At 36.7% G+C, this 23,193-nt stretch overlaps 1 pseudogene; it reads left to right on the top strand.

Moving 5' to 3' along the window:
- Positions 1–1,923: 1,923 nt before the first annotated feature.
- LOC136204016 (probable terpene synthase 6) lies at positions 1,924–9,360 on the top strand (annotated as a pseudogene).
- Positions 9,361–23,193: the final 13,833 nt, after the last annotated feature.

The raw sequence follows: 23,193 nt of genomic DNA on the forward strand, positions 1-23,193 counted from the left end.
GTTAATTTTATAACAATCTGAGATTGAGCAGGCCAAAGCTCGGCTCGGCTCGATTATAGCCCTAATTGTTATTCAAAAGATACGAATTCTTTTGAATTATAAATCTTTTTTTTTTTCAATTTCCTGATTTTCTCAAGTTTACCTTTACTAAAAAAAAATTCTTTTAATAACATATCTTTTTAAAACTATAGAAAATTCATGAGTAAATATTAGATAGAAATGGAGAAAAAATTATATCATTTTACAAATTTATTAAAATATGTATTATATTAATAAGAAGAGAGTAAATATTGCGTAAAAATTGCTCTATTAAAAAAGAGATTATAGAATAAATATATATATTAAAACATTATTGCAGACTTCATAATCACAGATCTAATAGATGTTCTTTTTCTTTTGTTATTTTATTTGCAGCAACTAAGTAGTGTAGAGTTTGAATCTTAGCAACCTTAATTTTTCCTTTTTGAATAATCATAATACTAAATTTGTACCTCATATAATATGTAACATGGAATCAAATTTATGAAAAATTAATTCGTGTTATAGTAAAGTTGAAATTGTTGCATCTAAAACATATTAATTTTAACATTACGTGGAATTTAAAAGCTTTATGATTTGGCTGATTTGTAAACGCAAAACTCGTGATTTAAAAGTTGATAAATTGGTATTTTGAAGTTGCAGTAGATGGTTTTTCAATTTTGAGATTGAATCAGTTACACTTTTTGAACAACTTAAAAGGTTGAGAATGTATTAGAACTAAATTATATATATACAAATATAGTTTACATTTTTAAAATATTAATTCTTTTATTTTTAAATTATTTATGAAAAACATTATAATTTTATTTTAAATATTTCAATATGTATATATTTAAAATATTTAAATAAAATGATTTTTTAAACATTTAAATTAAATGATTAAAGTGTAAAATTAGTCATATAATTATTAGGGGAGCAAAGTTAGACTCTAGATTTAGTATAAAACTTTATAATTAGTGTTAGCACTAGTATTTTTTACAATTTCAAACTCCATAATTACAGATATAACAACAAATTTCTTGTTAATTTCGTTCCAATATGTGCCACATATGCTTTACTAGCGTTTACGTGAAACTGAATTTAGTACTATTATACAATTTTATACATGAAAACTATATATGTTATGACCTAATAATCATATGTCTAAATTTGTAGGTGTTGATAAAATTTATACGAATCTTTATTTAGTAATAACCTATCAATTGTTATATAAATAGTCTGATCTCAATTGTATATTTATATAAAGTTTTACTCTAGTTAAGTATGTTTCAATAAATTGTGAATCATCACACGGATTTACAATTTGCACTTTTCATGACAGATTATCCAATTCATTGCATTTTTGCCATTCTCAAAAGTCGAACATAATTAGAGCTAAACAAGAACTTTCAACACCAACAAAACTGGAGCAAGACGTTTTACGTGGTTGTTTGAAAAACCGTCCACAAAGCATCTGGAGTCAAACCTTTACTTCACTTGCCCCATCGAATTCGGTATATATATAACCTTTGTCTCTTTGTTTTCTATTAGTTATACCTTTACAATTGGACAAGTTTGAAGAGTTATATTTTACAATTGGACAAGTTTAAAGGGTAAGTGGTTACAGTTGAAAGTTGAGGGGGCAGTTGCAACATTTGGACAAGTTCACGGGGTTATTTGTGTATTAGACCTATAATAAACTACAAAACGAGTCGTACGGAGGTGAACAAATTTAGATTCTACATATATAAAACTATATATACAATATTATTATTAAAGTTTTACAAATCGAACAAGTTCTGACTTCATGAGAATAAAAACATATTTTATTATTAATTAATTTTGTTGTATATATCTGTGTTCAATGTATAGGAATTGGAATCACACGAAAAAATGGTGGCTTAAATGAAAGTAAAAGTGAGGAATATGTTGCTTCAATCTGCGGAAACATTAACAGACAATATTGACTTCATCAATTTATTATGTCGTCTTGGTGTATCCTATCATTTTGAGGATGAAATCAATGAACAACTCCATCGCATCTTCAATATGCTTCCTAACTCTTGGAGGATAATGACTATGACCTTTGTACTCTGGCAATTTTGTTTCGAGTTTTAAGACAACATGGATACAAAATGACATGCTGTAAGTACCCATTCATCAAAACAACAACTTTTTTATGTTCTTGTCATTTTTAGATGTTATTCAATTTTTAGGTCATTGCTTTTGATTTTTTATAAGTATATCCAAAATGGAAATATATATAAGCAACTACGTTGTTAATTATGATTTAACAATACTATTTTTATATATTATCTCTGATATATCTCCACACACACACTGAAAAAAAAAATATAAAAGCAATATATTTTGGTTTAATTATGAACCTACGAAATCAGGTGTGTTTAACAAGTTCAAAGATAGAGATGGAGAATTCAAGGAAAACATCTGTAATGATGTCAAAGGTATCATTAGCTTGTATGAAGCTGTTAAGCATAAACTGAAAGCTTAATGTTTGGGATAATCAGCTTGTTTATTCCACTTGAAACAATGGCTATTTAAAATCCTTACAAAACAGAAAGTAGAGAAAAAATAGCAGCACGATTACATGAAGATTCCCAAGCAAAATAGAATTAAAAAAACTATCTGCACTAGCCTTTAAAATAGGACTCCCTACTGACTAGGCAACTTATTAACAATAAAGTAAAACAACTCCTACAAAATAGGACTTTAACGTTAACAACCCCTCTTTTAAACTAAGCAGATTGCTTAGTTTACTTCACATACTCCAAGTAAACCTCTAAGCTTCTGAAATTGTTCCACCTTGAGAGGCTTTGTTAGAATATCCACAACTTGATCATGTGTGCCACAATGAATTAAACATACTGCTCATTCATTACATAAATCTCTTAAAAAATGGAATCGAACTGCAATATGCTTACTCCTTTTATGCAGAACTGGATTTTTGGACAATTTTATTGGACAATTTTATTGTTGAACTATTGTCACAAAAAATGGTTGTGCACTCATTGTCATTACAGCCAAGCTTTTTCAGAACCATCTTCATCCACATCGCTTGACAAGCACATGCCGCTGCTGCTACATATTCAGCCTCCGTTGTTGATAACGCCACAATTGGTTGCTTTCTAGATGACCAAGCTACTGCCCCTGAACTCATCATAAAAGCATATCTTGAGGTGCTCTTTCTATCCTCCAAACATCCTGCATAATCACTGTTAGTGAAGGCAGTCAACATGCACTTTGCTCCTTTCTGATATAAAATGCCAAAGCCGGTGGTTCCCTTCACGTATCTTAGCACCCTTTTTGCAGCTATAAGATGAAGCTCTGTAGGTTGAGACATGTACCTGCTAATTAAGCTCACTGCATACATCAAATCTGGGCGAGTTGATGTTAAGTAAATCAGACTTCCAACCAGCTGCTTGTACAAAGTGCTATCAACCAAAACTCTATTCTCATCCTTTGAAATTTTGAAACCTGGAATTATAGGATTCAAAACAACATTGCATTCTTCCATTCGAAATCTTTTGAGTACATCCCCTGCATACTTCTTTTGGCTAATGAAAATTCCATTTTCCAATTGTTGCACCTCAATACCAAGAAAGTACTTCATCTTTCCTAAGTCCGACATATCGAACTCTTTCATCATTGATTCCTTAAATTCTGTCATCATTGATTCATCATTTCCTGTATATATCAAATCATCAACATATAAACTTACAATCAAAAGTTTATCTTGAATGTTTGTCTTCACAAACAAAGTCTGCTCGCTGGAACACTTATCAAATCCCTCCCTTAAGAAATATGCATCAATGCGACTAAACCAGGCTCGAGGCGCTTGCTTGAGTCCGTAGAGAGCTTTTCTGAGCTTGTACACCTCGTGGGGTTCATCTTTCTTCTCAAAACCTCTGGGTTGTTCTACATAGACATCCTCCATCAACTCGCCATGTAAAAATGCAGATTTAACATCGAGTTGGTAAACCTTCCATTCCTTCTGAGCAGCTAGAGCAAGAATAATTCTGACAGTGTCCATTCGAGCCACCGGTGTGAAGACTTCAGCATAATCAATTCCATATTGTTGTACATATCCTTTTGCGACCAACCGGGCTTTGTATTTCTCCACTTTACCATGATCATTCAGCTTCGTTTTGAAGACCCATTTTAATCCAATCTTCTTTGCGCCTTTTGGTAAATCAGTGAGAAACCATGTACTGTTCTTTTCTATGCTCTGGATTTCAACCTCCATAGCTTTCTTCCAATGTTCACTTTTAACAGCTTCTTCAAAATTAACAGGTTCTGAATTTGTACCTATAGCAAAATTCACATCAATTTCATCTTCTGAAAATCCTTCTCCACTCACATAATCATTTATCCAGGTTGGTGGTCTCCTGATTCGTGCTTCTACATCAGAGTTTGAGGAGGTGCTGGAATTTGAGGGAGTTGTTGTTGCATCACTTGTCTCATTTTCATCTTAAAAAACAGCATCATCATCATCTGAAATTGGATTTGCAGCAACTTCAGCCTCAAAGTCATCATCAAATGCATTATCGACAGCTTCCTCATCTTCAATTTCACCCCATTCGAACTCAACAAGTATCTGCTACTCATAGCTCTTGTCCCAATCCCATTTTTTCTTCTCTTCAAACACAACATCTCTACTGATCATTACCTTCTTTGTCATCGGATCATATATTTTGTATCCTTTTGATTCATCGCTAATTCCCAACAGAACACCACTTGTACTCTTGCTTTCCAACTTCGTTCTTTTTGCATCTGGTACATGTATGTGACACACGCACTCAAAAAATCTGGGGTGTTCAACTGATGGCTTTGCTCCACTCCAAACTTCTTCTGGGGTTGTATTTTCCAAGGCGACGGTAGGACACCGATTGAGCACATAAATTGCCCACTTTACTGCTTCAGGCCAAAAAGGTTTTGGAATTCCCTTTTCAGACAACATGCTCCTCACACAGTTCATCACCGTGCGATTTTTCCTTTCTGCGACTCCGTTTTTTTGAGGAGTGAATGTTGTCGTCAGTTGTCTTTTAATTCCATTGTCTCTACAGAAATTATTGAACTCAGTAGATGTGAATTCCCCACCTCGATCTGTCCGCAGACATTTGATAGCAAGACCTGTTTCTTTCTCAACAAATATCTTAAAGATTTTGAATACAGCAAATGTCTCTGACTTTGCACGCAAAAAATATGACCAAGCTTTTCTGCTATAATCATCAATCAAGCATAGCACATATTTTCTTGCACTATTAGAAATAGGTGAAATTGGACCGCATAAGTCAGCGTGAATAAGTTCTAACCTCTGTGTTGCTCTCCATGTGCTTTGTTTTGGAATGGGCTCCCTATGTTGCTTTCCTTTCAAACAATCTACACAAACTTCATCTGAGATTGTCAGTTCAGGTAGACCATGAACCATTTTCTTGCGCTGCAAAGTTTGGAGATTTGTGTTGCTGATGTGCCCCAGTCTGCAATGCCACAGGTGGGTGAGGTCCTCGGTTGCTGTGTTGAAACATACTTCCTGTTTTGGTTGCAGAAACTTTGATAGCATCTTAGCTACCAAGATGAACATCCGATTTGCTGTCATTTTGGTTTGAATGATCAAACCTCTTTGTGGATGAAAGATTTTACAGATTCTAGCCTCTATAAGAAGGGAAAGACCTCTCTCTTGGAGTTGCCCGATGCTCAAAAGATTATTTTTGAGTTCAGGGACACAAAAAACATCTCCAACAGTGAAATTGACATCATCTACCTCCATTTTGATGCTTCCTTTACTAGAAACTTGCATTCTAGTATTGTTGCCTAGCTTCACAGTTTGTTGAGAGACTTCCCCAAACTCATAGAATAAGGCTTTGTTACCACACATGTGATTACTACAGCCTGAATCCAAGAACTAGACGTCTTCTCGCTTTGCTTCAATTTCATCAACATATGCCATCAGCTGTCACGTCCGTGACTAAATTTCTAGAATTTATATTTTGATATTAGTATATATTATAATTATTGATGTGTAAAGTTAATTCGGTGGTATAGGAAAAGTTTGGAATTAAATTGATGGTTTTATGTGTAAAGTAAAAGTTTAAGATAATTTTTAAAAGATTATAGAAAGATGGAGGATCAAATGTGATGTTTGCTAAATTTGAGATATATATCTCATTTCAGGCGGTGTAGATCATTATCTTTCCTTTTCTTTTTCTTTTCTTTTTTTTGATTAATCAGTTTTCTCTGAACCGTTTCTTCACCGTTTTTTTGATTTACGGAGATTCGACCGTCCGAATCACTTGAAATTGAAACCATAGCATCCTTATGCATAGTTCTAAGTCCTAACCAAAAAGTTTTTGAATTTCGGAAGTGTTTAGAGGGGAAACGTCTTAGACAGAATTTAGAGGCGAATCGATCGAGTGTATTTTCCTCAATTAGTAGTCAAGGTAAGTAACTATCAACTATATTTTGAGTTTTATGTATATAGATATGTATATAATCAAAGAATTTTCAGAAATTGATATTTTAGGGTTATGCAGGAATTTTATAAAATTGGGGTTTTTCATGATTTTGCTTTTTATTGTGAAATTATGGTTCAAATGAAGCTATTGACTATGCTTCTATGTGAATTTCAGATTTTACTTGATTATGTTGATTTAAGGCTTGATTTGGTTGATTTACATATATACATATATGTTTTTGGTTTCAATATATATCTATATTGAACAAAATGAATTTGATGATTTCTTACGAATTGTTTTTGGATTGAGAAATCTGTTGCAGTTATTGTTGTTATTATTTTGGATTGAAGTCCAAATATGATTTTTATGATACAAAAGGGCTAATTGAAGCCAAATGATTTATGGTTATGAAATAGTTTGAAATTTGATTGTGAAAGGAAATTTGAGCACGTTATGATTTTATGATTTTATATCCATCGAGAGTTATCCGGATCGGTGGTTTTATATTTGAAGACCATGTTCAGTGAGGGACATGGCCTGTGTACACAGTCTTAAGACCTATTGGGTATGACAGCGAAGTGTTGGGTAAGACCATATGGGATAGTTCTTTGAACTCAATATTTTATAAGGTTTTGAACTCAAGAATGGATACAAGATTATATATTTTTGGTTTTTGGTTTAGTACTTTGACTATATTATGAACTTAAGTTTTGAGTATATTTTATAAGGTTTTGATTAAATCCTTTATAAATGTATATATGTAGCTATGTTAAGTAAAGTTAGTTTTTACGGCTGATAGTTGCTTACTGAGATTTTTCTCTCACGTTTTTAAATGTTTTAATGTTTTTAGGTGAGAAAGTACAGGATATAGAGAAGGTTACCGACCGATTAGGAGAGGTTTGGAAGTTGGCTGCTTATTGTTAGAATTATGGTTAGAATTTTTGTATTCCAATTGTAATATAATATGATATTATGATATTGGGATAAATTGGAGACTCTTAAGTGTTGATTATAATCTTTCTATTTCACGCCCGATGCCGATTGAGGTCGTTTAGGACCGGGTGTGACATCAGCAACATCTCCTCCGTCTCGTCTAGCTCTGCAAAATTTGAATGCTTTCCCAAGGTGGGACATTCATATTGGAAGTGGCCAAGATTGTGACATCGATAACATTCCACAGTAGCTTTGTTTAGATATACTCTGCCTCTTCCTTGACCTCCTCTGATTGCTCCTCTTCCTCTACCTCTTCCTCTTTCTGCTCTCTCTTCATGAGTCACCTTCATCAACACTTGTTCTTCCCCATCAACATTCTTCATTCTCTGCTCATGGATCAACAAGCTGCTTTGAAGTTCATCGACTGTAAGAGTGTCGACGTTGTTGGATTCTTCAATGGAGCAAACAACATAATTAAATTTTGGCACTAGGGATCTGAGAATCTTCCTTATAATGTCCCTTTCTTGAATGATTTCTCCACACGCTTTCATTCGTTTTGCAATGGAGAGAGTTCACCCGAAATAGGCATTAACAGTCTCTCCCTCCTTCATTCTGAGTGTTTCAAACTCAGTCTTCAATGTCTGTAATTGAGCCCTCTTCACCCTCGTGGAACCCTTGAATTTCTGCTTCATAGAGTCCCAAATCTGCTTGGAAGTGTCGTCATTGAGTATAGTCTCCATGATTTCTCTATCGATAGCTTGATAGAGATAATTCTTGATCTTCTTGTCTTTCAACTGTTGCTCTTCTATCACCTTCATCTGGGCTTCTGTTGCCTGAGTGCCTTCTGGAACTGTGTCTATCCCCTTCTCAATTAGGTTCTAATATTCCTTCGCGCGAAGGAAATTCTCCATCAATTTTGCCCAATGCTCATAGTAACCATCAAATCTTGGAATTGCTGGTTGTACAAACTTCCCATTGGTACTACTACTCTCAGCCATCTCTTCTCTTTCGCACAGATGATTTTTCTCTCACTCGGTGTTTCACTCTTTGCTGAAGCTATTTATCAGCCCTGATACTCTAGCTCTGATACCAAATGTTAAGCATAAATCGAAAGCTTAATGTTTGTGATAATCAGCTTGTTTATTCCACTTGAAACAATGGCTATTTAAAAGCCTTACAAAACAGAAAGTAGAGAAAAAATAGCAGCACGATTACATGAAGATTCCCAAGCAAAACAGAATTAAAAAAACTATCTGCACTAGCCTTTAAAATAGGACTCCCTACTGACTAGGCAACTTATTAACAATAAGGTAAAACAACTCCTACAAAATAGGACTTTAACGTTAACAGAAGCATGTTTTTGGGAAATTTCTGGTGAAGATATATTAGATGAAGCCCTTGCTTTTACAAGGAAACATTTGAAAATTTTAGCTGAAAGTTCAAGCTCTCATCTTCAAAAATACATAAGGAATACTTTGATGAGCCCATCTCATCGCACCATAGAAAGACTTGATGCTTTAAATTATATATCCTTTTACGAGGAAGATGAATCTCCGAACGAAACTCTTCTCAAATTTGCAAAGTTTGATTGTAATGGACTATAATTACTCTACAGAAAAGAGTTAGCTTTACTTTCAAAGTAAGTAATTTTCCTATTGGACATTATTCTTTCATTTGCTTTAATTAAGATGAAAGATATATACATTTATTTCTTTATAGGTGGTGGAAAGATTTGAATGTTGTGGAAAACCTTCCATATACAAGAGATAGACTTGTAGAGTCATATATGTGTGCACTTGGATTCTTTTTCGAGCTAAAGTATAGTGCTTCTCGGATGCTTGTATGCAAGTATGTAACAATGCTAACACCGATGGATGATGCTTATGATTCCTATGGTACCATTGATGAACTTCAACGATATAGATTGATAGTGTGATAAAGACTTAAAATTTATATTTGTGCTTGATTCTAATACTTTCCTTTTTTATTCTAAGAGTAAAGGCCAATACTAGTTTTTCTTATAATCTTTTACGCATCCCCAAATATTGAAATTCCAATATATAAGCTAAAAAATATAGCTTTTATTATTAATCATGAAAAAAACTTGTGCACATGGTACCCATAGGTTTGAAGGGTGTAAACAAGAATTCATTTTGCTATGTCTGTTGAATTCTTTTTAATAAATGGAAGCTGGCATCATTCAAACTCATGACTATATGGTTGTCGTAGATTAATATAAGATCTATGGTTGGGCCTTAACTATAAGTTCCAGCTTTTAGTTCAATCGGTTCCATGACATGGTATCAGAGCTTCTAAGACCAAATGGTCGAGGGTTTGAGTCCCGGCAACCTAATAAATATGTGGAATTAAAAAAACACATGGCGGGATGGGCCTGTGTTGTGCACGTTGCAAACCCAAGGGGCATTTGCGTGTGGGGGTGTGTCGGAGATTAATAGGTTCCATGACAATGGTATCTATGAGATTATATACCATTACAAGAATCTAACTGGTCCAAAAGTTTAAACTCATAGTTAAAATCAATAATAGTTTTTGTTATAAATTTTGATAGTTAAGCATTCTATTTTCCATTTCGAGTTTGCATCTCTTACTAGATTATCAATATATAATTCACACGTTTTCTTTTTGTCAAAATTCAGGTTCACTAAAGATGTTGTTGATGAACTACCAGAGTATATGAAATTTCTTTACAAGTTTCTCTTTGAATTAACCGAGAATGATGGTACTCATGGATGCGGTTGCAAAACAACTTTTATGAGGGAAATGGTATACTTATTATTATATATTTTTTAAATTAAATACACTGTGATAAATCATTTAAATCTTTTCAACTTTTCTTTAAACATGATAATTTCTACTATGCATCGGGTGTAATACACAAACTATTTAAGAGAGGCATAGATACCAATTCATGAAAGTTGATTGGTGTTAAGAAATACAAACCTACTTTTAGGTTCTTATAATTTGAAAGTTTATTTTAGGTGAAATATATTAGGCCCTAGTATAAGAGTCTCCAACGTTTTTATATTAAACAATGAATTATATATATATATTTGTACTTAATTAGGAATAACATAAATATAATGATATAATAACAAGGAATCATCTATAGGCAATAATTTCTTTTGATCTACCGGATGGTTTAACCAAAAAAATAATTCATTTTGATCATTACTACTTTGACATTCCCCCTCAATTGGAATATGGCGTGGATAGACTGTCACTTTGTCCCCAAAAAAAAAAAATATGCATGGCCTTTGAAAAAAAAATTTGCATATGTCCAAAGGGATTCATGAGACTATCCCCCGTGATTCAAGACAAGTTTCTGAAGTTTGAATCCTACTGCATGGACATGATTAGTGGAAAAATAAACTATATATGCATGTGTCGTGAATTCATTGGTTAAGAGTATTACTCTAAAAATACCCTAAAATTTTCTATTCAAGTAGATCCAGATGCATACCTTTCTCCAATATCTTCCATATGCACAAATATGCACAAACTACTTTCACTTACCAAATAATCAACCGCATTTGAATGAATATAGCATCACCGAAAAGATAGGATAAAGGAAGTCAAAAAAAAAAAATTCAATTTAGGGTTCGGATTTGGAAGACCATGAATACATCAGCTTGAGAAAAAGAAAAAAAAAACCTTTAAATCTCATAAATCTTATATAGGGTTCAGTGCTCAGTGGCGGAATCAGGACCCCGGATGACCCGGGGCTCAAATATATCAGCAAAAAAAAATTCCAAACGTCAACAAAAAATTAGAAACATCAGTAACTATTATGATGATAGTGAAAATCCATGTCTAGAAGATAGACTATCTATGGCAGTTTTCAGCGATTGAGATGAAGTATCAGCCACATGTTCTACCGAAATAAATCTTTCAATCACCTCACCATACTTGTTCACATATCTTAAAACAACAGCCATCTGTTCCGCCCCTGGTTCCGCCCCTGACAGTGCTTTTTTTTTTTTTAGATCTAATTACTCAATGACATAAAGTAAGAAGGATCAGTTGTGTAGGAAAATCATGAAGAGATAAAGAAAATTAATCTTGGTTTGATTTTGAGAGGGTTTAGAGCTATGAAGACAACACTAGTAATTAATTTTTTATCATGGAAATAAAGCAAGGTCTAAGCAAAAGACAGTGACATAAAATTAGGGTTATCATGTCATTTAAAGAAATTTCAAGAAGCTAACCAGACATCCTTAAAATTGGGCCAATAGAGTTTTTATTGTGCTCCCTAATGTATTCAGTTGTTATTTTATTATAAGAACCCATTAATGCATTTGATAGATCATGGGAAATTTAAATTGTTTAGCATTATATATATAATTTATTAGTCTCTATATTTTTTTATCTAACACGTTGTTTAGTTCTTAAAAAAACACGTTCTTTAGTTCTTGTATTTTCATAATATACTATTGGGTCCTTAACTTAAGTTTTATTCAACAGTTTAATCCCTTATAGAGGGACTAAACTGTTTAATAATTCAAATATTTAAGGAACTAAATTATTCAATAAAACAAATATTAAAAACTAAATAGTATATTATCAAGATATGAGGACTAAACAATATGTTAGATAAAAATATAGAGATTAATAAATTATTTAACCTATATATATATATATATATTTATTGACAAGTTATGTATTAATTTATTACAGATAAAAGAGCTGGCGATAACTTATAATGAGGAGGTAATTCGGAAGAAAGAAATGAAAGTACCTTCCTTCAATGAGTATATGCGAACTGCAATAGTGACAAGCGGTTATGACATTACTACAACAATACTTATTCTTGGAGTGGAAAACATGGGTACGAAGGAAATGTTATGGGTCCGAAGTAATCCAAAAATTGCTCATGGTGCAAAATTACATACTCGTTTCCTGAATGACATTAGTGGAGTACGAATGGTATGTTAAAGATAACAATAAAAACTATTCTTGATTTTTATTATGTTAGCTTAAAATTTTAGGACAAATAGTTCTTAACATGGTTTCGTAGATCGATTTATTTAAATTAATTTTTTCAATTAATAATAATATTATGTTTCATACATGCATATTAGAATTGAAAGACAAAACAAGGCTTATTATTACATTAGAGGCTTTTTACATACTTGGTTCAAAATAGTGATTGGCCTTGAGTACTTTGGAGATGTCTCAATAGATCTAGGAACCTAATTAAAGTAATCTATCAATTCCTGATGCGGACATCCTAACTAGGATCACTGATCACGCGCGCCTTGGCGGATCCTCAGGCATCACATCCACGGAGGGTGTACCTAGGAGGGAGGATCCCAAGGACATACAAGCGGGGCGGATCTAGGAGTACACAAGGAGGCGTATCAACACCTGACCAGGGGAGGATCCTCAATCCACGCCTGGGCGGACCTCTAGGTTGGGCGGATCTCCAGGTTACTTCCTCCCGAAGTAATTCACCAACAACCCTGACACTCCGTACCTGTACCTTTGTACTGATTGTCGGGGCGTATCACCTCTTTTACCCTTTTGTTGATAACCTTATTGTAACCCTAGTAGGGGTAGTCCTTGTCTTTTGTTGTCATTAGGGGGATGTATTTAAACCCCCATTTCGTAAGGATGAAACAACTTTTATCAATCAAATATTATTCTCTTTGAGAACCTAAGGTTTATACCTTGTTTTGGGATTCACTCCTTCTAGTTTAGCTAGAGAAGAACCTCTTTGTTGGTTTACGATTAAAATCTTCATTTATCGCTTTCAATCTGTATCAGTTGGTATCAGAGCCGATCGTTTCCTGACCCGAAACTTCTTTTGGCAATGGTTCAATCCCGACAACCGCAAGATTCCATGGAAACCAGTGACCGGAGGTATGAGGAGCTAAGGGAGCACCTCGCGGAGCAGATCCAAGCCAGCCATGAGCGGCAGAGGTAAACCGACCAACGGTTCCTGGAGCTAGCCACCTCCCTAGAAAACTTCAAACTGGAGGTTCTGGCTCTAATTCGACCAACCGCGGGAGGATCAACCTAGAGAAAGGAAGGAGTCCCTGAACAACAGCTTCCACAAATGGGTCCTAGGGATCCTGAGGTAAGAAGACCCAACTTTGTCCTTGTGCATAATGCTGATAGTGATAGTGATGACTTTGAGGGTATTGAGGATGGTGATACCGTTAGAGTTACGAGGGATGTTGGGCCTGTTGACAACCGACGTGTGGATGTTGCTAGAGTATACCCAGGTCTAGGAAACTTTGATAGAGATGATGCCTTTAAGCTAAAAATAGACTTACCATCTTTTGGAGGCGAACTGGATATAGAGGGATTCTTAGACTGGTTATCGGAAGTTGAACGTTTTTTTGAGTATGTTGGGATTCCTGATGAGAGGAAGGTGAGGCTGGTGGCATATCGCCTGAAGGGTGGCGCATCAGTTTGGTGGGATCAGATGAGGGAAGAAAGAAGAAGAGGGGGCAGAGATCCGATTAGATCTTGGCTACGGATGAAGGCGATGTTGAGGGAGCGGTTCTTACCGTCGGATTATGAGCAGTATATTTACAGCTCCTACAGGGGATGATCTCAAGGGACCCGAAGTGTCCATGAGTATACCTCAGAGTACTTAAGGCTTTCGGCAAGGGCCAACTTGTTAGAAACTGAAAGCCAAAAGACCTCTAGGTATCTAGAAGGGTTGAGATACAACATCCAGGATCGTATTGGCACACAGATGGTGGTTCGGGTACAAGATGCCAGGAATTTAGCCCTCAAGGCTGAATCCCAACTAACCGGGAGATCCAGGAGATCCGCCACTACTGAGTATACGCCTAGAGGAAGAGATAACATGAAGCCTTATGACAAAGGCAAGCAGGTGGCGAGTGCCAGTGGGGCCAAGGTCAACAGTGTGGGAAGGGGATCTGTCGGAGATACTAGGCCGTACAAGGAAGCACCTATACCACCTAAGAGCAACAATCCGTACACGAGGCCAGCGCCTTTTAAATGTTTTCGGTGCAATGAGCCAGGCCATAGGTCCAACGAATGTCCTAGGAGGAAGAGCGCCAACATGGTGGAGAGGTATGAAGATGACTATGATGAAGGGGATGAAGTATTTTGTGAACCCTTAGGAGAAGATGATGATGAGGCGGATGAAGAGAGATACGCCATTCATGTGGTACGGCGTTTGTTAGTCTCCAGCCGGATAGAGGCACCGACTATTCAGGACCCGCTATCTTGTGAAAGGTGGGCGATGCAATGTGATAATAGATAGTGGAAGCCAAGAGAACATTGTGAGCAGCAGCGCCGTTCGGAAATTCGGGTTGTTGGCGGAGGCGCATCCCGACCCCTATAGGGTGGGATGGATAAAAAACGTGGGTGAACTTAGAGTCAACCAGAGATGCAGGGTACCTATTGAGATTGGTGATTATAGTGATGAAGTCTGTTGTGATGTGGTCGATATGGACGCCTGCCACCTATTGTTGGGCCGACCCTGGCAGTTTGATAACGATGCCATCCACGCAGGAAGAGAGAACACTTACAGATTTGTGAAGAATGGGGTGAAGTTCGTACTTACACCAATGATGAGAGAGCCAAAGGCCGACGAGAAGTCTACCTTGGTAGTATGTCCCACACACAAATCATTTGTCAGCCAATGTGAAGAGAGCCAGATGGTGTATGTGGTAATGGTTAAGGCGAATCACGAAGCCTTCCTAGTGGATGAACGGGAGATACCGAATGAAGTGACCCGCCTACTTGGCGAGTATCCGGATCTTTTCCCTGAGGAATTACCAAGTGGGTTACCACCTTTGAGGGACATCCAACATCATATCGACCTTGTGCCCGGGGCTAGTTTACCAAGCCTCCCCCATTATCGAATGATTCCAAAGGAAAATGACATCATGAGGCAGAAAGTGGAAGAGCTCATTGAGATGGGATACGTTAGAGAAAGTATGAGTCCATGCGTCGTCCTAGTCCTACTTACGCCCAAGAAGGATGGATCTTGGCGGATGTGTGTGGACAGCAGGGCTATCAACAAGATCACTATCAAGTATAAGTTCCCTATTCCAAGACTGGATGATATGCTAGACTAACTTGGCGGATCCCGAGTTTTCTCCAAGATTGATCTCAGGAGCGGTTATCATAAGATACGAATTCGATCTAGGGATGAGTGGAAGACTGCTTTCAAGACCAGAGATGGATTGTATGAGTGGTTAGTAATGCCATTCGGGATGACTAATGCCCCCAGTACATTTATGAGGCTAATGAATCAGGTGCTCCGTCCGGTAATTGGGAAATTTGTAGTTGTGTATTTTGATGATATTCTGATTCATAGCCAGACCGTGGCGGAACATGTGGAGCACTTGCGGACAGTATTTGACCTGTTAAGGAAACACCAGCTATACGCCAACACTAAGAAATGTGATTTTGTCATGGAGAGCCTGGTGTTCCTTGGGTTCGTGGTCAGTGGCGATGGAGTCCAAGTTGATGGGGAGAAGGTAAGAGCCATCCGAGAATGGCCTACTCCGAGGAACGTGGGGGACATCAGGAGCTTTTATAGGCTAGCAACATTTTATCGACGATTCATCAAGGACTTCAGTTCCATAGTGGCCCCGTTAACGGATTGCTTGAAGAAAGGAAAGGGATTCGCGTGGGCGGATGCTCAAGAGGAGAGCTTCGCCCTGATCAAGGAAAAGCTGAGTACAGCGCCAGTGCTGGCGTATCCCAATTTTGATAAATTGTTCGAAGTTGAGTGTGATGCCAGTGGAGTTGGGATTGGTGGTGTCTTGATGCAAGAAAAGAGGCCCATTGCATATTTCAGTGAGAAGCTCTGTGAGCCACGATAAAAGTGGGCAACGTATGATCAAGAGTTTTATGCTGTAGTTAGGGCGTTGAAAGTGTGGGAACATTACTTGGTGGGGAAAGAATTCATCCTCTACACTGACCACAAAGCTCTCAAGTACCTGGGAAGTCAGAAGCAACTTCGAAGCTCCATGCATGCCCGGTGGTCCGCCTTCATAGATAAGTTCCCCTATAAGCTTATCCATAAGGCTGGAAAACAGAACAAGGTGGCGGACGCCTTGAGTCGAAGGGTGTCACTAATAAAGACAGTAAACCTGGAGACCGATTGTTTTGAACACATCCGAGGAGAGTACTTGGCGGATCTTGATTTTGGCAATATCTGGGAAAAGTGTCAGCACCAGCATGGGGATGGGGCGTATCACCTGATGGATGAGTATCTCATGAGGGGCAACCAACTTTGCTTACCCTGCACTTCCATCCGCGAGAAGGTTGTTCATGATCTACATGGCGGATCCCTGGGAGGGCATTTTGGGCGAGACAAGACAAATGAAGCAGTGAGTTCTCGTTATTTCTGGCCTAAGATGAGGAGAGATGTTGCCTACTTAGTAGAACGATGCTATATTTTCCAGACCGCCAAGGGACGCACTACAAATGCTGGCTTGCAGCTACCCTTGCCTGTACCAGAAACCATATGGGAGGATCTGTCCATGGACTTTGTCCTAGGGTTACCCAGAACTCAGAGAGGCATGGATTCCATCTTTGTTGTGGTCGATCAGTTTTCAAAGATGGCCCACTTCATACCATGTCGTAAAACTAATGATGCCTCAGCGACTACTAAGCTATTTTTCAAAGAGATTGTCAGGCTACATGGCGTACCCAAGAGCATTATCTCGGATCATGATACAAAGTTCCTCAGTCACTTCTAGCGGACGTTGTGGGCTCTGTTTGATACGTCTCTGAAGTTTAGTACCACCGCCCACCCTCAAACAGACGGACAGACGGAGGTGGTCAATAGAACTTTGGGAAACTTACTACGCATCAAATGTAAGGATAAGCCCAGGATGTGGGATGTGGTTTTAGCCCAAGCTGAGTTCGCCTACAACGGCTCTGTACATTCGGGAACCGGGAGATCCCCATTTGAGGTAGTATACACGAAGACCCCGAATCACGTCCTCGACATAGCCCATCTTCCTAAAGGAAACGTGACTGCCAACCAGCTGGCCAAGGTATTAGATGTATTATAAGATAATAATTGGGAATCCTATTCCGAATTGAATTCCTATTAAGTAACCTATTCCTATCTAACTAGGGTTTAGATACAAGTTATTATATATACCCCCCTACTACATGAATTTCGACTAAGCCGAACCCCTCCCCTCATTGTGATTTTCGAAACATACAATTAGAGAGAGAAAGTGAATTCGCATCCCCTAGTTCGTGGATAAGAATTCATACGGCTTCCATCGATCGATTAATTTCATCTATCTTTCTTTCTCTTTGATCTTGTGTTGGTTAATTAGAGGCAATCTATTTTGGTTGCATCTCATACGGTTGATTCTAACTTAACCTCACCATGTTATACTTCGTGCTTGGGAACTCGGAGAAGAATTGTGGGCGCTTCTTTAACAACGGCAGATTGTTCTTCAAAAGGTATTTCTTCTTATCCCTCTTTATATGAAATAACGATTAACGGATCCTATGGTTAAAAGGAAGTAGGCTAAAATTTTATATTTCCGCTGCTATACCTTAGCCTTAATTTCCTTCAGACACAAGATCAAAGAGAAAGAAAGATAGATGAAATTCTTGGTAGGGAGCATCATCAGATTTATGCTTCAAGTAAGCATAAAATTCTTGGTAGGGAGCATCATCAGTTGGGTAAGGGAGTATCGGTGTATCAAGTACATACCCTTTCCTCTCGAACTTCAAAACAATTTTGAGGTTACGAAACCAGTCGGTGAAGTTTGAACCATTCAATTTGTTATCGGTAATGATGTAACGCAAATCGGTGTTAGTCATGATTTTAAGAGTGTGTTTAAACAAAACCTGAGAGTGAGAAAGAGTAAACGTATGTCATTCATTTGCTTTAAAGTATAACAATCTAAAATTATAGGCCTTTTAATTTATTTCAGATTGCTCCCACTATAATATATCCTAGTGAAACTAGATATACTATCTAATCTCCACGGGCTTGCTTCAAGTCTCCTTGGGCTCCCACCATGGGCTTGGACCATCTGGGCTTCTTCACGACCAATTACAATTTTATAAAATAGAACCTATTCTAAAATTACATTAATGAAAGAATGGCACGCAGACCATATTTCCCAAAATAAATTAAATTACAAACCGACTTTAATTTAGGGCCCATAGAACTCTATAACACGTTCCTGCACAGTAAGACATATAAATATAATGCATGATCATGGCATTCCAAAATCATCTAATAAAGTTAAGCCGAGTTACTTAGGGTGAAATCGCCAATTTTACCATATGTGACTAAGGCCCATAAAGGCCCAAACGGTTAACATCCATTTAAATACAAAATTACAATTTTGCTCCCACTGAATTTTAGGGTCGTCACATATCTAAAATTTAGCTCTCCCAATTTAAACCGGTGTCACGGTCTATTGGGCCAATTTCACAAATTAACCATATTCAATTTTATACAAATTATCAATTCGATCAAAAATTAAATATGCATGCCAATAAAAAACGTTTTAATACCAATTAATTTTTATTCAAAACACGTTTAATAAATTAAACGGTATTAGGGCCCTGATTTTATTAAAATTACCCGAGAAAAATTTAAAACAAAATCAGTCCCGTCTAATCCAAAATTAAAACATAATTTTAAATTTTCAACGGACTCGGGACAGCGACGTGGCTGCTGTCCGTGACTGCTGTCTGGCGGACAGCATCAGTGCTGCTGTCCGCCCAACAGCAGCCGCGGGGCTGCTGTTCGCGGACAGCAGTCCCGTGACTGCTGTTCCGTGTCCGTTAAGTATTTTTTTTCCATATATATAATCTATAATTTTATTTACTGTTTTAAAACTAAATTTCAGCACAACTAAACACAAAATAAGCAGAAAATATATATTCCAAAACTTCCAAAACTAATTACTAAACATAGAAATTAATAGGAATTTTCAAAACTGATTTGGAAAAATAATAATAACCAAATCTTATTAATTTTCAATCAATCAAAACGGACTAAACCATGGCTCTGATACCACTGTTAGGGATTAAAGCCAGTTAATCAATTGTAGCGCAGCGGAATTACGGTTTAAAATTTATTTCTACTCCCTTTGAGTTTGATCTTTGTTCGTTAACCATTGATTGAATAAAACCTTTTGGATCCGTTTAGGGATAAAAACTTACCCGGACTGTCTCTTCTAGAGACGGCTGAAGAATCCACAAAGTAGTAAGATCTCCGTAGTCAGGTGCACGAACAACTATCGAGCTAGAACCGGTGCTAGCCGAAGAACGGACGAAGAACTGGAGAGATAATGTAATTAGCCAAATTTCTTCCTCCACTTTTCAAGTGGTGGCTGGCGAAAATCTAATTGTTTGCTTATGCAAACATAGATTGGCCGAATATCATTATTAGTGTATTAGTTAATTAGGGTTTTAGAGTGTTTTAATTTATATGTATAGTGTATTCCTAAACCTAATTGGTTTAGGGTTAATTGGTTAATTACAAAACTAATCCAATCTTAATCTAATTACATAAATAAATACCAATAATATTTATTCTATGCAATTAGTTGTGATTAGATTAAATTTAATTACCCCAATTAAATGAATAACACTAATTAATAAATTGACGTATTAATCTAATTAATTATTCACTGAATGCAATTTCATTAATTTACAAATTAATTAATTACATCCCGTAAACTAATTAATCAATTAAATACCCAACACTTAAGACCATTAATCAATTACCTTGATACAAAGTATCAATTAATCAATTAATTAACCACTAATTAATTACCTTGACATTTTACTGTCAATCAATTAATTAATTTCATCTCTCCAATGTACCGTCCTATAAGTTCTAACTCAGATGTTCGATGTGCACGATCCTATGTGACTGTCCTTAGCTAGCAGTGGGCTCACGGTCCACAGACAGTAAGTGGATTTTAGCAAACCATTACTACTCCTAACCAAGACAGAGTTTCAGCAGTCTAAAGATGCAGAGACCCTGTAGTTATCTCTTAACTTCTTTTACCATTTGATATCGATATTATAAACTAGAGGCATGGCGGCTGTCATCCTCTCTGATGTTTATGATATTTCTTGATCTTAAGTAGATTGATGAAACAGATAAGTAAACTACTTATCAGGGTGTGGCCACACACTTATCAATCTCACTTATCAAGTGGCATGTGATATCATCTCACTATTACATGAGTGGTAATTCCATCACTTCAATATCAATACCAACGTGTTCACCTGTTCACCCAATCATACCCGTATTTAGCATCCTGTTACAGACCTGTTAGGCGTATGTCAAAGTGAAGCGGATCCCATATTGATATTATAATGAAATCTGGTCTGAAGATAGTTAGAGACCTACTTAAGAAAACTAATGACACAACCACCATGTAGTTTTCTCGGGCGGATCGATCCAGTCACATGTATACAACATGTACCCATATTCACAACTGACTTATCAAGTGCTATGGCTAGTATCAATTACTAACATACAGTCGTCGAATATACAAGTCCGTGGTCCTAATCATTCCCATGATAGAATGGACTTGTGATATGGTTTTACGATTATCAATCAATGGATTCTCTATTCATATTATAGCATAAGATATAAATGAACTAGATTAATGCCTTTATTAATGTAACACAAATAGTGTATCTATGCAAGAATAATCAAAAAGCATAATACAATATACATGAACCAATGCCTAAGAACTAGGGCACACCAACAGCAGTCTGACTTTTCAGGATTAGGCAATTATTTCTGACATGTGTTACACGCCTCGCGTAAGTTGGCGTACGCCTCGCGTATGCTGACTAGATTCCGCGTGGTGTTTGTGGATAGGGCAATCATTTCTGACTTGATGTTTCACGCCCCGCGTATGGGATGATACGCCCCGCGTATTGGCATGAATTTTGCTTCTTCCTTGTACCTGAAATACAATTCTTGAGAGCCGAGTTAGTTTGACGTTTTTATTTCCTAAATATATCAAAAACAAGGGAATTTATCCGAAAATACGGAATTTATTATTATTTCGTTATTTTATTCAAAACACTCTATTTTTGCAATTAAACTTATTTATTTCTTCTAAAATTAACCCGTAAATCATGCTAAAAGATAGGGGTAAAATACCCCTATCAAACCTCCTCGGACTTTAAAGTTTTACTTGTCCTCAAGTAAAAGAAATCGAAAGACAAGGGATTGAGATTATTAAGAAACAAACCGACGGTTGGTTTTACCAAGTGCATGATTTCAAAGTTAAAGTTTTATGCAAAGTTTTCGGCGAGTACCTACGCAAACAATCGAGCGACCAAAACTTGTTTGAAACCTCCATAATTAAAATTAATAGGCAATAATAACGGGGTTGATTATCTTTTGAGAACCCGATAGTACCTCACCAAGGGATTTCACTCTTACGCTCAAACTTTGGTGGGTCGGTGTTTTAGCACTCTTCTTTGCACTTACCCGAGATCACTTTTGAGTTTGCATTTTCATCCGGGTTTTTTTCCTCCTAAGTTATGGTTTAGACAATATTAAAAATGAACCCGGAGGGGGGTTGTAATGTGGGTGGCTTTTTAGTGGTTAATTTTTGGAAACTCGAGTTTAAATACCATTTTGGTGATCGCACCGTATTTTTATTTTGGCCTTAGCGAGTTCATAAGATATACTCGAAATTGCTCGGGTGGAGCTTGAGAATGCCTTTTTCTCTTTATTGTATTTTTCTTTTCTTTTTGTTTTGAGAGCGGCACAAAAACGATTTCGAGGGTTTAAGGTGTTTACTTACTAAGGCCTTGACTTATTTCGGGTGCAAATTGATTTCGTTGGTATTTAAACAAGAGGAAAAAGAGGGTTAATTGTTAAAAGGGTGTTGACAAGAAAATTCGGTTAGTAGGCTTGAGGGGGTTTCCTAGAGGTTGATAAAAACGAGAAAAATAAATTAAGAAAAGAATTAGACTAAGTGGGTTCGTTTTATCATCTATTGCCATTTTAACTAAAATAGGTGTACTTAACCCGGTATTAGATGCAAACTCTATGACTCGAGTGAAGTCAAAGCTCTCGAAGAATTGTGAAAGAAATAGAGTTCTCGTACGAACTCCTTTAGGCTCAAAAATACCTCACAAAAATTCGGGTTTAAATTGTGTACTATCGAATTGTCGCTAAATTTTCAAACATCCCGTCTTTATTGCCTTTTTACGTTTCATTATGGAGATGACATGTGGGTTAGGACTCAATGCTTTTTGTTTAGTATCACCTAGTCTTTACATAAATTCTACAACTTCAAAATTAAGACTAAAATTTCTTATTAAAACTGATCCTTTGTGCTCCGACGGTATTTACATTTAAGGACAAATAACTGAACATTTAGATTAGTTCCGAGGGAGGTTAATGTGTCGGGAAAAATTTTACGAATTGATAAATTAGTTTAATTATTTTTATGTTTGTTTGATTTTTTTATTTTTGTTTTTGTTAGTGCAAAACAAACTGAAAGTGCGGGGTTGCACGGTCCTCCGCGTTATTAAAATGACGTTTATTCCAAGGACGTCGCAAAAGAAAGACAAAAACAAAAACAAAAACAAATGGTGAATTAAAAGTGAGACCCTTTGGGGTCAGATTCTACGCGAGGCGTGGCCAAGGGGGCGCCTCGCGTAGACGGTGCGTTTTATGTTGTTTTTGGGCAGAGACTCAAATACGCGGGGCGCAGGAAGTGGGGCGCTCCGCGTGTTTGAGTTTTTGATTATTTTGTGCAAGAAAATAAGGGGCACGCGG

The sequence above is a fragment of the Euphorbia lathyris genome, chromosome 8 (assembly GCF_963576675.1).
Source record: "Euphorbia lathyris chromosome 8, ddEupLath1.1, whole genome shotgun sequence".
NCBI lineage: Eukaryota > Viridiplantae > Streptophyta > Magnoliopsida > Malpighiales > Euphorbiaceae > Euphorbia > Euphorbia lathyris.